The following is an 18965-nucleotide window of genomic DNA, read 5'->3' on the forward strand; positions in this document are numbered from 1 at the left end:
GTTTTCTCAATTATTTTGTGTTTTTTTAAAATTATTTTTATGTTATTATGTTTTTTTAATTATTTTTGGGATTATATTAGTTTTTTCAAGTTTGCTGATTATTAAGTTGATAATTAGGAATATTCTTAGTGATAAGAAGTCTTTAGCCACGCATATAATTTATTCTGTACAGTTTTGAAAGGAAATAGTGGAACTTGCTAATAGAATTTTGCAAACTACAAATTATAGGGAAATGTAGTTGGGAGCTCTCTGGCTACGCATAAATTTTATTGTATACAGTTTTTAAAGCGATCAAAGGATAAAGAGAAAATTATTAATATAATTTTTAAACACTAAAAATTATGTACCGAAGATAGTCTATGCGGGGCCAGAAGTTTTCTGTATAACACATTTTCTTCTACTAAAATATTATTATAAAAATTAAATATTTTAGAATATTCTTAGTTATGCGAGGCCTCTGGCCACGCATAAATTTGATTGTGTACAAATTTTAAAAAGGCATGAAAGGAAATATTAAAAAAAAAATTGAAATATTAGAAAGTATAGTCTATGCGTGGTCAGAAGTTTACTGTACCATTCGTTTTTTCATTAATTATTTTTAAGGATGTTATCACTTTGGAATATTCAAAAATGTGTACAAAAAATAACATGTGCGTGGACCAAGACTATTTTCATTAACACGCAATATTTAAAATTATCACAATTATGTAGGGTGTTATTTAATAAGTGTCCATTATTTCCCATAGTAATTTTCTAAGTAGAAAGTTTTTATACATGTGTGGTCCAAAATGCTTGGTTTTCAAAACACGTGGTCTCAAATATTTATTTTTATTTTTGTTTTTTTTCTGCATAACTTTCTAAATAATATTAATTTCTAAACGAATTTTTGTGACATTAGATATTTGAATTTCTTCTTAGTTTAGCTCTTACTTGTAAAGGGCATTATTAGAAAAAGAACAAAATCATGAGGCAAAAAATTAAGGCAGTTTGGGACCACATCGGGGAATGACAAATTCCTCAACTGCCTGGAATTACAAACAAAAAAAAATCATGGATTGAAATTTCCAGGCAGTTGGGACCATATCCGAGAATTACCATAACTGCCTGGAATTACAAATAAAAGAAAATCATGGATATTGAGGCAATTGAATCCATGTCCTGGAATTCAAAAATAAAAATCGTAGAAATCTAAGTAAATGTGACAGCTCAATTGCCTGGAATAACAAAAATATATCTTTTATGACTTTTAAAGGCTTATGATTATTTTTATAATCTTGTTTATATTTTTGTTTAAAAAAAATAAATTCCTTATTAATTTTTACGCCAATATGATTCTCTTGTAGAATGATTTAAAATACTCCAAGAATTTTCCAAAGAGTACGCAAATCAATGAGGAAAAGATTGGATGCATGCATACAGACAGGAGATTGACATTTCCAATATTTATTGTGATTTTTTTTTAGATTTTTCACCATGATGTTATTAAGTATTAGTCGCTGTTTAATTTTCTTCGAAAATATTTCATTTATAATAAAAAAAAGTTTTTTATTAATTATTTTATAAAATTGTTTCACTTTTTTAAAACCCATGCACCGATTATTTCAAATTCAAATATTTCGAAATAATTAAGGAAAGAACAATTGTAAAATAGTCATTTAATTGTAAAAATCATCTGATATTATTCAAACTCACATTAAATTACATGGAACAGAACAATGCAAATCCAAAATGCAATTAAAGTTTCACAAAGCTTAAGACTGGCTATTAGTATGGACATAGATTATGTATTATTTTTGCAAATGATGTTTTTATTAAAAACTCTGCCTTTAGTAAAAAAAACTTAATGATTTTCTCATTTATAAATTAATAAATTTTTATGATTAACAGACTAGAACAGACAGATCTGTCATAGATCAACATAAATGTTTATAAACATTTATGTTGATCTATTCTTCATCTTACTAGATGATAAAAATCTACTGTCCACTGTTTACATACCATAAATGATGTTTGCAGATGACACTCATTGATCGGTTGAAATCTCTGCACTTACTGAAAAAGCTTTCATGGCTCAGCTAAAAATTATAGTGTCATGAAAAAAATTGATTTGTTTTTTTGCTTTTACCTCATAATTATTATAATAATTATTGTAATAATTCATCAACTGTAAATGCAAATATAACTTCAAAAGTCATTTAATTACCATGTCCTTTAACGTATTTATCCAACATTCGATGACATTATCACGTTTCATGATTAATCATCACCAATTTATGCATATTTTTGGAAAGTTGTATAAAGAATTTTAGAGAAAGCACGTGTCGCATTTCTTTTATTCTAAGCTGCGCATATATATTACAGCAAAATTTCTATTGGCATGCATGATCATTGGTGAATTAACAGCCATCAATAACAAATTGCTTAATTCAGTTTAATTTTTATAGCACATAATCCAGTTATGCAAATTATTCACACATATGTATTATCTAAAGGCTTGCGAATACATTAAAATTAATATGATCGTAATAAATGTAAAACTAGACATAAATCGGTATCGGATATCAAGTTCAACTTCAAACTAGATCATTTTCGCTATGTGGATTATTAGGACGAAATCATGACATTTGAATCAGCTCTAATAAACGTTATTATTGATAAATTATTTAATTTATTATGCAGTCAACTTGAAATTGTCTACGTAATTTTAGATAATTTATTAAGGTCAAGTTAAGCTTGCACTAATTATTTTCCGAAGTATTTCTGATTGCCTCGCATGGAACACCCTGTATATACGTTCAAGTCTACATTCCAAGAACACCGAACCAAACACGTAAAATATAACAATAAGTTTTCTACATGCATGAATAAGTCTTTCGCAAGTTGGGTTGACAAGGCCAAAACCGATTCAGCAAAATCATATTGTAATATAATGTAACTTATACTGGGAATTTTCATTTGGAGGTTCTCGATTTATGGTTTTTGCTTTCATAATGGATTTGCCTTATTTTATTTTAGATTTATTTATATGGATTAAATGCCATAAAAAAGACACTCCTTATTTATTTAATTATTAATTTTTTTTTGGAACCTACCCTCCTAAATGTAATCATTTAATAAAATTCCAAATTTCACCTTTTTTAAGCGAATATCGAGAAAAAACACCTAAAAGCATTTTTTAGATCTCCTAAAGAAGTACAGATCAAGCTACTATTCACTTTTTTTCCTGTAGCTTCTTCCTCAGCCTCACAATGATTTTTATCATCTTTCTATATATAACGTCTATCTAGAGAGCATATTCCAGGGCAGGATTAGCACTACAAATCCTTTAGTAAATTTGAAGTTCAATAATATTGAATAAATAAGTTAAAAACGACTCAGTATTCCAGTTTAATACGTAAATTAATAACTTTGAGTTTACTTTAGATTTTAGTATATTTTGATAGAGTTTCACTGAAATATTGTGCTCTATTACTACTGTGGTAAGACTATTATTATTGAGAAACTTATTATTGGATTTATTGAAAGAAAGGTAAGGAAAAAAACCTAACATTTCTCTGATTTGGTTATTATAAAAAAAGGTTCTTTAAGATATTCCAGAAAAGCAGAAGAAAGTGAGGATTGACGCATTGTTGTTGACACCTGGGGCCTGGAAAAAAGTTACTTATACTGATATTTTATAATAAAACTTCCTAAAAAATTAATTAACCTATTGCTTCTTGATAACCAATTAAATTAGATTTAGGTCTTGTAAAATCCTAGGTAACATTTAATAAAAGGCGATGTAAACATACATTTATTAGATGCAAATTCCGAGCTTATAGTAGATTATAAAAACTTGGTTGTATTTAATAATTTTAAAATATATTACTGAAAAACTTTTCTATTGGGGATTGTACTCTTGGTGAATGTAGTCCAATTATTGTTGACGATAATTTATTATTAGATCATACATTTTTAACCTTGTATACAATGGAAAAATACTTAACCTACGAAGCTAAAGTATCAAAAGAAATATATCCTAAAATCAATGCTAATCTAAGAAAATAATAAAAGTACGAAAAATACTGATTGGGTTAATGGAGAAATTTCATTTTCTAAATAGTGTCTCAATCATTTGTAAATAGTGTTTTTCTCTCGTAATGTGTCTAACTAACAAGAAAACGGTCGCCATGACTTTATTGGATTCACCCTGAGAAATCCACTGTTTTGACTGCTGTTTGGTCTCCGGCGTGTTGTGGCGGATCCACGTTTCGTCCACGGTGACGAAACGATGCAAAAATTTGTCCATATTGCGGTTGAATAACGCCAAACACTCCTGGGAACTTGTCACACGGTTGCGTTTGTGGTCATTCAAAATTAAAACTACTGAACCATGTGAGATGCCTATGTCTTCCACAATCTCTCTCACTTTCAATCTCCGATAGGCTAAAACCATATCGTGAATTTTTTCGATTATTTTGGATGTAGAGACCTCGACTGGGCGTCCAGAACGTTCGGCATCTTCCGTGCTTGTACGGCCACATCGAATTCAGTAAACCACTTCTTTACCATGGAAATGGATGGTGCAGAGTCCCTATAATATTTATCACGCTTAGCCTTGGTTTGAGTGATGGTTTTTTTCCGTAAAAAATAATCCTTAATGAGCACACGAAATTCACTTTTTTCCATTTTCGTCTCAAAACGAGTGGTAGTCTGCTATCAACAGCTGTCAAATACAAACTAAATGACGCAGCTTGTTCAAATTTTGACAGGCGTCAACTGACAGGAGCAAAGTTGCCATTTCCATTAAAGGGCGGGAAATTAAAAAAGTCACGGACTTATTGACCCGCCCTCGTAGTATTTTTCTCCCGTAATGTGCCTAATTATACACGAAAAACATTATTTTATTCCCATCCTTTTTTAATTTTTAGACTGAGATAGGGATATATAAATGAGAATTCTATTTTTCGACCTTTTTCTATATCATCGTTTCATTTTCTAAATAGTGCTTGGACCGCCTGGAAATAGTATTTTTCTTCCGCAATGTATCTAATTATACCCAAAAAATATCATTTTATTGCTATCCTCTTCTAGTTTTTAGACTGAGATAGGGATATATAAATGAAAATTCGATTTTTCCATCTTTTTCTACATCATCATTGTATTTTCTAAACAGTGTTTGGATCGCCTGAAAATAGTGTTTTTCTCCCGTAACGTGTCTAATTACATCCGAAAAATATTAATTTGATTTTTCAACCTATTTTCTATATCATCCTTTCATTTTTTAAATAATAAATAAAGGATGTTTTCAAAAAAATTAAAAAAAAAATTAATTTGTTAAAAAAAAGTTTAAAAATTTGAACAAACAGAACAAGAAAATTTTCATTCTCTAAGATTATAAGAAATATTTTAGAACTTTTGCCTGTAAAATAAAAGACTATAAAATAATTTACAAAAAAAAAGAAAAAATCACAGAACTTTAAAAAAAAACAAAAAAAAATTAAAGAAATCTTTAACTCTAGGAATATTATAAAAGATATTAGAACTGCCTATAGGAATCAAAATAAGAACGTACTATGGCTGCTTGAAGCAAATGTCCTCAGTTACCCAAAAAAAATTAAAATAAGATAATAAGAGATATTTAGATTACCTAACAAACGACTTTAATTGCCTGTTAATTAAGAAGTAATTAAATATTTTAGGAGAAATTTCAAAAACTCAAATGAAAAAATACAAAATTTGAAAATAAATAAAAATTCCTCAACTGCTTGAATATTTTAAGAAATAATAGAATTGCCTATGAGAATAAAAACAAAAATACACTATAGGGGCTTAGAAATAAAAATTTTGGAATCTTGGAATTTCGCAAAAAATACATATAAAAATAAGATAAATTAAGAAATATTTTAACTACCTAAAAAAGGAAAAAGGAAAAAACACTCCTAGTTGTCTAAATACATTAAAAAAAAATTAATAAATATTTATATTAAAATTATAACTATATAAAAAAAACCTCAACTGTCTGCAAAAAAAAAATTCTAGAAGGGTTCAGAAAAGTGCCTGGAACAAAAATCTCTTTTCACACTTCACACCCTGCAAAGTCAAACTGAATAAGAATCAAGAGATTAATGTTAAATATTCCTAAAAGTTTTAGTTCTCCTTTATTAAATTGGTTTTTCTAGGTTAGGAATACAAAATAAAGATTTCTTATAAACTCAATTTCAGTATATCAAAACAGGTGTAAGCATACCATAGATCTCCCCGTTCTTACTAACAACCTAACGGAATTAAAAACCAAATAAGCGTCAATAAATTTAAGTTTAATGGGACATCTCTTATCCCAACAAAAAAAAAATTAACTATGGCAACAAATAACGCACATTTGCAATTAAACACCGCGAGGAGCCGTAATTCTACGGACGCAGAAAAATAAAAAACTCGAAACGTTTACGAAACTGGTTAAAAATGCCGTTACAGATTCTAAGTAAAAATGCCGTAAATGGTCAGTCGGTAATAGCGTAAATTCGCTATAAATGTACTATTTAATCAGTTAAAGAAGTGGTAGAGGGGGTAGGAGGGGATTTACCTAAAAGCCAAATCCAATTTCGAAAGAAGCAACACGTAGCCGCCCTTCATTTTCTTCAAGGGAGAATCAGCGGAAAACAAAATCGATAGTGCAGTGTAATGAACTTTCAAACCCCTTTTTCTTCTCTGCTTTTCCGCTTAACTTCTCTCCCTTATAGGGCAATACTTTTATATTTAAGTGTTTTAAGCCTCTCCCTATCGGACGCTTTATACTAATTCTAAATCGGACTTACGCTTATTTGATTAAGCTGACCTTTAAGCACATCAAAAACAACGCCAAATAAAGCCAGACACTGACACCTTTGTTGAGCAATGTTGGTTTTAATACCCACTGATACTTAATAATTAAATCTAGCAGTTGGTCACGAACAGTTTCGACATAGATTTATATATTTTGCAAAAGTTGTATGTGGTTTGTATATATGGATGTTCAGGAGTGTGAAGAAAAGATCAGTATAATGGTAGATTTATTTACTTTATGTACAGGGTGTTTCAAAAGTCATGGTCCAAACTAAAAGGGGGGGTAGTTATAGCTATTTTTCAGTTTTTTTCTATAATTTACTTCTGGCTTAAAAAATAATTTTTTTCTATGTCTGGGGCTTTATTTTTTAAATATATTTTTTTGTTTTTGTTCCAACAAATGTCGAGTCTTTTTAATAAAAGTGTAGTGTACATTTTTTTTTTTGTTTCGCTGCAGAAAATCTTGTTTAATTTGTTTTTGGATTCTTCAAAAATAAATTTTAACAATTTAATGAACACAGTATACAAAGATCTACAGGAATTAAAACCAATGTTTAAAAATTTCCTACTATTTCTAGTCTTTCAATAAAAACATTTACCTTATAGTGTTTATTATTTGATCAATGTATGTTAAGAAAATTTTAAGAAAAATGAAACGTAAAAGAAATAAAATCATACCACATTTTTTGCTTGCAGATCACAAATTTGGTACTATTTAAGTGCGCTTGACCTTCAAATTGGAATTCAGAATGCTATCAAGAGCCACAAACAAAAATGGTATTCTCACATGGACCATTTTAAATAGCCAAACCGACTATTGTTGATATTTTCTGTATTATTTTCTGTTTGTCTTTAGCTAACGTGTTAATCGATTTTTTTCTGTTTTCTGACCTATTATACCATTAAAGTAATAATTAATCTGCATCGAGATGCCGAATCGGTATACCCCACGGGAATATGCTGAAATGCATTACATTTATGGATTGTGCGGTGGGAACGCTCGCCTTGCTGCAAGAGAGTATCGTGATCGTTATCCGGATCGTGAACGCTTTCCCGATCACAGAGTGTTCATACGAGTACATAACTCATATTTGCGGGGAGAAATACCTGGTGATGTAGTACAACAAATAGGCAGACCGCGGTTGGATGATGAAGAGGTGCTTGCTTTGATAGAGGCGGACCCTTCTACAAGTATTAGTAGAATTTCTAGAGCTACTGGATTAGCTATAGCTACGATACATCGCATGTTGCGGAGGAACAACCAGCATCCATACCACGTGCAACGTGTTCAAGCCCTCTTACCCCGTGACTACGCGCCTAGAGTAGCATTTTGCAGAGAAATGCTTCGACGCTGTCACTGCGCCTCGCTGCAAGACCTGGACTTTTTTGACTGCATTTTGTGGTCCGATGAGTCTTCATTCCAAAGACTTGGTATTATTTCACTATTGGGCTGTAGAAAATCTGAGAATAATAAGGCAAGATCGCTTCCAGTACCAATTTGGTGTAAATTTGTAGGCAGGAATTCTCGGTGGTAGGCTGATTGGCCCTTTCGAGTTATTGGTCAGATTAAATGGAGAGAGCTACCTAGATTTTTTAGAACACCAACTTTATGACCTTTTGGAAGATGTGCCTCTGGAATTACGGACAAGAATGTGGCTGCAACACGACAGAGCGCCAGCGCATATTGCACGAATAGTCAGAGACTATCGAAATGGTGCTTACCCAGATCGTTGGATAGGCAGAGGAGGAGTGGTATCATGGCCGCTGCGCTCACCTGACCTTGACTATTTTTTATGAGGATACTTTAAAGAACTTGTATACCAAACGGAAATAATACTGAAAATCAGCTTCGTCAAAAACAAGCAACAAGTTTACGAAACAATGCTCGAGCATTTAGAAACTTAAAAAGAAATTTTATAAAACGATGTCGTTTGTGTATAAGAGCCGGCGGCAGCCATTTTGAACATCTTTTTTAAATAAATGCCAATGAAATATTCGGAGTTTTATTTTAGCTTTTATTTCTTTTACGTTCCATTTTTCTAAAAATTTACTTAACTTATATTAAACAGATAAAGACCTTTAAAATAAACGTTTCTATTGAAAGGCTATAAGTTGTAAGAATTTTTAAAACATTGGTTTAAATTCTTGCAGCTTCTTTCTGTACTGTGGTGCTTCATTAAAACGGTAAAATTTGTTTTTAAAGAAACCACAAAAAAATTAAACATGATTTTCTGCAGCGATAATACAATTTTTTTTTATGATATACTTTTATTAAAATGACTTGACATTTTTTAAATAAATACTAAAAAAATATATTATTTAAAAAATAAATCCCCAGACATTAAAAAAAAATAATTTTTTAAGCCAGAAGTAAATTATAGCAAAAAAGTGAAAAACAGCTATAACTTCTAAACCATCAAAAATCGGATAACAACATAGGGGGTTATTTTGATTGCAAATAGGCTCCCCTACACCCCCTTTCAGTTTGGACAATGACTTTTGAAACACCCGGTATAATAAAGAAGGAAAGTATTAAATATTTATTATTCTTGTTGTTTTCAGCAAACATTTCTATAAAGAAGTTAATATTTAATTTTTTTTATCCAGGGAAGTTTTTTCAATATATCGTGAAAGTTGAAGTAATGTTTTATTTTTCGTGGTTAGTTATAGTAATTTTCAATATTCTTCCTTCACTGCTATTGCATCAAATCAAATTATATTAAATTTCGTTCTATATGTCCAAAGAGAACTATGATTCTTCTCTTGTATTATCATTCATTACCTAAGCAACACACGATAGTTGGGTAAATGTATATTTTCGGTTGACATTGTTGATGTACATTTTTGGGTGAGCTTCAACTATAAATATGGGATAAAATGTCCGCGTGATATATGTTGAGGAATTAATTATTGCTTTTATTTTATTCACGTATAATAAGAAGGTTTATTACATAGTTATTATTTCATAAAAGTTAACCGTTTAAGTATGGTCTATTGTATAATATTTAAAGTAGTTTATAAAATGTCTTTAATGGAATGAGATTTTTTTTTAAATACCTTTACTACCAATGTAGATATTTTTTTTAAAATTTGCAGATGTGTTTTATGCATCAGGACTATTTACTGGAGAAGATTCATGGGAGTGAAATATTTTCAGTAATGGGCGATTTTTGATTGTCTTTGTAAATAAATTTCTGGCGGCTTATGTTGGAATTGTGGAAAATTTGGCAGTGAGGGAGAATTTTTTAATGATGTTATCCCAATAGCCCCCATTTTTGAAGGTATTTTTACCTTTAATTTTTATCCATATTTATTTTATATGTAAGGTTTTTCGCGAAAAAGCCAAAATTTAAAAAAAAAATACATTTATTTACAGTAGTAAAATTTATTAATTTAAGACATTAAAAGATAGTAATATTTTTTAGTTTAAACAAATTTTGTGCCAGCAGTTGCAGTTACAGAAATTAGGCAATAAAAATTATTGAGTAATAATTAATTGTAAAAAAAAGGTTATAGGAGGATTTTATAGGTGAAATTTTAGGTCTTTATAGTCTTAATTTTGGTTAATGAAGCTAGGAGAATTAAGACTAGGATTAGATACCCTGTTATTATAAAAGTAAATTTTTAAACTAGGCTTTCAAATAAAATGGCAGTATTTTAGTCTATTTAGTGGAACCTGTTCTGTAATTGATAATCCACGATTTGACCAATTTGATTTATTAGTTTTCATATTGTTGTAGCATCGAATATTTCCTCAGAGAGAGAGTCAATATTCTTAATTCTTTGAAGAAAAAAATCAAAACAAGATGTAGCTTATAGTTAAATAGAAATGGGTTACAATAAAAAAATTTATACGGAGATCTTTTTTTTAATAAAATTTTGAAGGCGAATTTAATAGTAATTTTTTAGAAATTTTTCGACGTACAAAGGAAAAAAAATATTTTTATCAATGGCGTTCATTAGGGACTTATCGTAAACATTATTTGATAAAAAAAGCACACTACTGCAATTTTATAAAATAAATTTTATTTTTTAAATCCTCATTTAGTTTTGATAAAATTTGTATTTTTGAGTTGTTTTTATTTGTATATTTTATTGATGTTTCATACACGTTAATGCAATTTCTATTTTTTTTCCTTTAGATTTCTTTATGTATGATATTCCATTATTACATTATCAGATATATACGTGTATGAAAAGTATATGGTATCATACACAATGGCATATATGTGATATCGGAGTCATTTTATCACATATTTGAGGTGTAGTGATCAAGTGTAAAGACAAGCTTTGTAAATTCCTTGTCAATTTTTTTAAATGCCGAAATTTTCTGCTTTGTGCAACCACAACCATATATAATATACAGATACGTATATGTATGTATAAAAACATTTTTTTTTAGGCAATTATGTTCTGCAAAAAAAAGTTTTTTATGAACCCTACCTTTACCACCCCCCACCCACCCCACAGTACTTACCAGTAAGAAATTGTTTTCAAAAATCATTGTTATTCAAAATAATACACATGCATGAAATACGCTGGTTTCATTGTTATTATCTAATCTAATAACACAGTTTGTTTATTTAAATTTGATATAATTATATATATGTATATTAATAAATATTTTATACAAAAACAGTGCTATCAGATTGGATATTATGGACTAAAAATGGTGATTTTTCAAAAGAATTTCATACTGGGCAAATGTTTGGGGTGGGTGGGGGGTAAGGGTTGTGTTGATAAAAAAACAATATTTTTGCAGAAAATATATTTTTAATATTTAATTTAATAAGACTGTATACTTAAATTTGATATAATTTTATATTTAAATATTTAGTAAGAAAACAGCATTATTAGATTGGATAATATGAACAAAAAACAGTGATTTTTTAGAAGAATTTCATCAAAATCTTGAGGTGTAGTAATCTAAGTTTTCTCCCTTTTGTAAACAGAATCGTATATGATATACGTATATTCTACAGTTTAATAAATATACCTTGATCATATATGATTGATAAAATACCAAAACCAAAAATTGACTAAAAAATCACTGAATAAATATATTTTTAACGATAATAATATATGAAGTGTTGCTTGGATACTGAAAAAAAATTATATAAAATTTAAGATATTCAAACTTTTAAGGTTTATTATAACAAAAATCTCCTACCTTTTATGCTATTATAAAACCATTTATATAAGGCAAAATAAAACACTTTTATTTTCTTTATTAAATTTCAACTCGTCCAGATCATATAATGATAATTTTTTTTATATAACGTAGAACTACAGAGCCAGATTAAGGCTAATTATTACGTGTTTTAAAAATTGCCTTCTAATTAAAATATTTTTATTAATAGAGTATTAGGGCACGTTTATTTTTACATGAAACGCAAGGGAGGGTATATTGGAAAAAATCGATATTTTGCTCAGTTTATTGGAAAGAGTCAATCAGAGAGGAGAAAATTATAATTTTAATTAATAGTCTATAAGGTTTTATGAGAATAATTTAGTCACAGAAAAATAAAATAAAAAAATGCAAAATTAAAATCGATTGATCGCCTGTATTCCTCTATTAGGGCATCATCAAACACTCCTTTAAATATACTCTGTTTTTAAGGAGCATTTGTCCTAAAACAATCTATTTGATTACATGGTGCCCTAATTACACACTTTTGTGAATTTGACCTTCTGTTCCTATAGATTTAAATGAAATACGATTCTGCACTAAATAAAAAAAAAATACACCCATTAAAAAGTGCTTGAGGAATTTTCATAAAAAAAATCTTGAAGTAACTAACGATAAGATTCGATTAGATAACATTTTGCCAAAAAATACATTTTGAAGTTTAAGTAGCACTTGAAACCGAAAATAGCAAATTTTGGGATTTTTTTCGAAAGATTTAAAAAAATAATTATCTATTAAACCATGTAAATAAATAGCAAAAATTTTAAGATAAACTTTATTTAAGTTATAGTAAATACCTATTATAGTACGTATACTTGAAATTAATATAAATAATTGTACTGATAATTCTCTAGAAAAATTGTCAATAACATGGAGTCTTATATTTTAGAGGTGACTATTCAGTAAGTCAAAACGTCGATATTAAGATGTTTTTTATTGTTGATTTATTAGACTCTATCCAATTAGATGCTGAAATTTATAGCGTTTTTCTCTCATGTTATCTCCTTTGATATTTTTCTACGTTTTATTACTTCGAAAAGCTCACTATTTTCTATTTGGACTCTTTTTTTATTTGTGATGAATTTTTTTAATCTAAGGAAGGTTATTCTTGATTATCCTATTCTACATCTAATCTTTTGTTCTGGGTAGCAATTTTGGATTAACATACATCCCAGATACTTAAATTGCTTCACTTGCTCAATATTATGAATTATTACCTGAATTCTGATTTGTGGAATATCAGTCTTATTTACGACCATAAACTTCTTTTTATATAAATTTTCAGGCCTAATCTTGTTCTTGTTTTATTTACGTCATTCAATTCCTGAAGATTATTCGCGATTATTACAGTATCATCTGCATATCTGATATTTTTGATATGTAAGTGTACCGCTCATTTTAATAACTGACTGAAAATGTAACACTTACTTAATACACTTTCTTGTGCGGAGGTTTGCAGAAATCTAGTTTATTTTTGTGTGTAGACTTACGATTTAAAAGTCACACTATTTAAATAATGTTTATAATGAGTATATTCCGCCCTTACAGTATTATATCCTCATAGGCATGTTTTGACACAGGAATTAAAGATAGAACTAACTGATTCTTTAGTTTAAAGTCATTTTCAATTTTTGTGATGTAGTCCTTTGTGTACATAAAAGTCTGGCCTGACGGTACATCTAAGACATAAGAAAGTTGGCCGCATGAGCCAGTTTCTTATAAATAAAAAAGTGACGCAAGCTTCATTCTTTGGAACTATTTCACAAGGTTATACTCACAAAATATCTTCAATTTAATTCAAGAAATAAAATACCGTACTGACGTGCACAATTTAAATTTAAGGGCTTATTAGACCACCACCTCAAAAAAATTATATTTCTTGGCAATCTTTTACATACAATCTGTTTCAACTACTTCCACTTAATATCAAATATTTTTCAAATAATAAAGTAACTTTCTGAGGTAACTGCCTATTTTTTTCTAAAATTTTATTGACCTAATTGATTATATCTTAACCCAAAAAGTGATGACAACTAAACTACAAAATATCAAGTGTTTACCTAAAACCACATTGAAATATTCTCAACAACTAATAACTACATAAAACCGATGAAAACAGATTCGCCATTTTGCAAAGGTGTTTATTATTATTCGGCCATAAAACTCCGCATAGCGCAGTTAACGTCGTCTGCTACCAACTATAACGTCGGAGAGCTTTAATTAATTATCCCAAGAAGCGTTATTACTTTTTGATTTCCTACTGTATACCATCTGAGTAATATTTCTACAGTATTACTAGGCCGGTAAGAACATTGGTATCGTATCCATTTAAATTATGCACACCTATTTGTTATCTTTAAATATATTAGTAGGGTTCAACTAGTTTTTAAAATCTATAGCCTGTTCCGTAACTATCTCGATTAGAGGTAAGACTAAAAGCAATTTCCGCGGCACTTTTATTCTCTAACAACTTTAATCGTGAATTGTTCGTTCGGATTCTTTATCGTATTACTGCTCTGTCTACCGCTGCTGCCACGATAAACTGATTCAAATGCTTTTTCATAAAATATTAGGTTCATTAATATTAAGAGCTGATGAAGGTCCTAGAATATTAAACATAGATGGAAGTCCTAGGAATGAGACAGCCTAGGAAGCACATAGCTGGGCCTCTTTCTGTCTCACCAAGCATTGCTCCTTAAGAGACGCAAAATCCGACTATTAATTCAGGCTATTTATGCATTTCTGACAAAACTATGCAGATACTTTAAATGTAGTAGAAATGGTTTATTGGCTTAATAAATTATTTTTTTTATGTAAAAATTTGTCTTCTGCAGACCATGGTTCCTATGTTAGAAGATTACTATAAGTGAATTTATAAAAAGAATACAAATTATCAAATTTATATATTAATTTGGTAGAAGTTTTCAGTATCTTGCTTTAGTTTCTCAAGTGTAGAACTAGCAGGGTGTGCTTGAAACTGACCTTTAGTATTTCATAACTTTTGTATATATGAAAAATATTATTAAAAAGTACAAAAAAGGATGTGAATAACTAGACTCTTTCACAGATACTGTTGCCAATATAAAAGAATAGGTAATCATGCCCATTTAAGTTATGCCAATTTCCGTAAATCCGAAAATTTTAGAGATATGCCTTGCACCTTGGAATTCAATACGTTGTATAAAGGAATAAATTTTATAAGAGAACGGACAGATTCAAAATCTTTTGCTAATTTGAAAAATATTCCATTTGAAACAACTTAAAATCTTCTTGTACAATCAAAAGTTACATTATCCAGAATATATTACAGGCATATATGCCTTAGTTTTCATTAGAGGACTGAATATTATAAAAGTAGGATCAAGAACAAGAAAATTATGTCAACTTTTTAAAAATGTTTGTAAGTCCAAAGATCTCAAAGATATACTCTGCATATTTTCGAGTTCAATATTATGAAAATGTCATCCTTATTTTATCGTTGATCCCTACCCTGAAAGATTCACCTTCTTACGTTTCTTTTAGTATAATTTTGATTTGTTGAATTATCAGACAGATCTAGGGACTTTTACCAACTGAAAACTGTAGCAAAATAATTCTATACTCTTATACTAATACGTATAGGCAAAAGTTAGAATATCCAGAAACTTCCAGAGATATATTTCATAGATTTATCTGGCACATTAAATATTGTGAGAGTATAATCAAAAATAGGAAGAATAGTAAAATAATAAATGAAACACTAAACCAAATATGAATAAATTCTCTTACAAATTGTATTGTGAATATACGAAGTTGCAAATAATGCCCATTTGAGTTATGCCAATTTTTTAAAATATGACCTGTTAATCCGAAATTTTAAAGATTTACTTTCACATTTCGAAGTCTAAATCAATCTATAAAATTACATCTTAACCCTGGAAAATTGGTCTTCTAGGGAGTAATGTTTTTCTTGGTGTAATTCGAGTTTTTCGAAAGATTTTCTTGATCGGCATAGTTAAAAGCTGGGATATCTAGAAAAAATCCTACATTGATTATTGTAAAAATGTAACCAAAAATAAATAAAAGTATAATAATAATGATAAAAGCCTCTTGCAAATACTTTTGTGAATATAAGAAATGGTAAATCATGCCCATTTAATTTATGCATTTCCTTGAAAAAATATTTCGATATACTACGTACATTTTACAGTTTAATATCATCCAGGAGACTACGTCCTTACTATGATAGATTTATCGTCTATCTACTGATGTTTTTCTTAGTGTAATTCCAGTTTGCTAAATGAACAGATAGATTTAAATACTTTTGCTAACCTATAGTGGGTAGCAAAATACTTGATTTAAAATAACTAACTAAAAACCCCCTTCTGGAAGAAAACGTCTCAGGCATATATTCCTATTCTAGGTTTCTCTAGAAGCTTGATATAGCAGCATCTTTCATTTATAGTAAGAAACCTCAAGTTCCCTTTTGGTATAGTTCAAAGATGTATTAGCCAGAAAACATTAAGGGCAGAATCGTATATCGCTAAGGATTCCCTGGAAGATTATCTAATGTGAAACTATGGTCAAATATAAGGATAAAGGATGTCAAATTCTGAATTAATAATAGATATAGTCTTTTACAAATACTTGTAAGAATATAAGAGATAATAAATCATATCTATTTAAGTTATGCCAGTATATTTCCCTAGATCGTTACTATAGTCAAATTTTTTTTAAACATTAACTGCTAGTAAATTAGTCTATTGATTTTCTCAAAACTGACGTATTTAATTACAAGACGCTCATTATAATGTTATTTAAACTCGACGCAAAAAAAAATTGGATCGTAAGTTCCAAGTACAGTTTTAATTTTTTACCGATAATTAGACGATTAATAAATGGTCTGGTAATGAAGGTCGGGGAATGCACAACATACGATAATAAATATTTAAAATGCCGGGTATTAGTTTATATACGCGCAATTTTTTTTTAAATTTTTTTTTACGTCACTACCTAAATTATAATAGTAAATTATCAGTAGCAAATATATTTACGTTTAAACTATAGTTTTTTTGTAAAATTTTAGATTTTTAAAATGCGACTAATAAATATTATGCACCATAGCAACGAAATTATTATAATTGGTTGAAGCGGTCATTAGTACGTTAGAAAATCAAATTTTCAAGGTGACTTAGGACGTAAGTTATAACAAAATAAGGTGAAATCCAAAAAAAAAAACTATTTTTTTTACCATACTTTAAAACCTATTTTAGTTATAAGTTTAAAATTAAATAAAAGTATATAAGATTTATATACCTCTACTATAAAATTTTAAACTTTTATAAATTTCACGTTGAACATAAATACAATATTTACTCTATAATCATTACAACAAAGCCGCCGATAAAATCTACTAAATGCTAACAATTAATGACCTTTAAATTACGGCCACTCCAACAACTTATTTGCATTCAAATTTAATTTATCTGAATTTAACATTTTAAATTTAATTAGGGGGATGGAAACCTTTAAAGTTTAGAAGGTTTTTATGTATGTATAGGTTAGACCAAGATAGATAGAAGCTTTTAAATATTTGTTTTTTTGAGCCAAATATTATAAATACTTAAAACAGACTTTTTAATCAGATTCTCATTCTTAAAAATAAGGAACTACCGTAATTACTTAAGTCATGCCCGATATATTTAAATTTATTTTAACATTTTTTAAATTAACAAATATGTGTAAGTATGTAGTACCTTTGTCGTTTTAATATTAATATTAAGCATAATATGTAAATAAGGTGTCTTTAATATCTATCATATTATAATAAATGACTAACCAAATCCATTTAAGTTATGCTTGGTTTATATTTTAAAATTTTAAAAGCAAATTATAATAACCAATGACTGGTTTAATTTCTTGCACGAAAAAAACTAAAAAAAGTATGGTGTTTATTTGTTAATTTATTTAATAATATGCATTTATTATAAGTACACGATGTAATTTAATATATTAGTTAGTAAAAACAGTACTTATGTAAAATGCCTATGTTCCTTAAAATATGTTTATAAAATACATTTCTTACGTTTATGTTTGTAGTTTTCCTCGAGTAAATTAAAACTAAATACCCATAAAACATAATTGAGAAATAAAATTTATAAAAAAAATTATGAGTTATTTAATGAGATTTTTAAATGTTTAAAAGTTAGTTGCAAATTAATCATAATGGTTGAAACGACATTTGGAAAATATCATAATATTATATAACCGGTTTTTCGCCTGCATAATAATCAGTTAAGAGTGAGATTTTTTATTTTTATATAACTTTTTAATTTCATTTACAGTGTCGCTATTTGAATATAAAACAGGATTATTAGTTTAATATAGAAAAAATTATAGAAATTAATGAATTTAAATATCAAGACTCGTAATAGGTAACAACAAGATATATAAGTATCTCATGTTCATTTGATTCAATTTTTCCAAACTTTTGTGGAGTACTGTATAAGTCATTTATAAATATTGTTGTTAATAAAAGAATAGTAAATAATTAAGTTATGCACTGCCTTATATTTTATATTTAACCCTAAAAAAACTAAAAATTTCAAATAAAAAAAAATATTTACATGTAAATACTGACCAATTTAATTAGCAACAATTTCCCGACTGGCTTATTTCTTAGCAACTTAATAAGCTCTAGTTAACAAATAGCTAAGCTTATTTTATTTTATTTCGTATTTTTTAGAAAGCAATATTAGGGCTCGTTTTTATATGGTATTGATGTTTATTTACTTATTTTAATCTTCTGTATATCCTCAATAAAATATCTATTTATTACAAATAAAATTTTCTTGAAATTATATTTTTTTGTTTAGTTACATCAACTACTTACATTAACTTTACGATAAGTTTAGTTTTCTCAAGTTTCTGCAGTTTAAATGATCTTATATAAACATAGGACAGAACCGTTAATTCATTAAGAGCGTTAAAGATA

General features: G+C 28.4%; 1 protein-coding gene across 1 annotated transcript in view; it reads right to left on the bottom strand.

The window, feature by feature from the left end:
- Positions 1-18965, bottom strand: part of LOC126746590 (mushroom body large-type Kenyon cell-specific protein 1) — a 166907-nt gene that overhangs the window by 94757 nt on the left and 53185 nt on the right. The window lies entirely within an intron of this gene.

This window comes from Anthonomus grandis, chromosome 17 (assembly GCF_022605725.1).
Source record: "Anthonomus grandis grandis chromosome 17, icAntGran1.3, whole genome shotgun sequence".
NCBI lineage: Eukaryota > Metazoa > Arthropoda > Insecta > Coleoptera > Curculionidae > Anthonomus > Anthonomus grandis.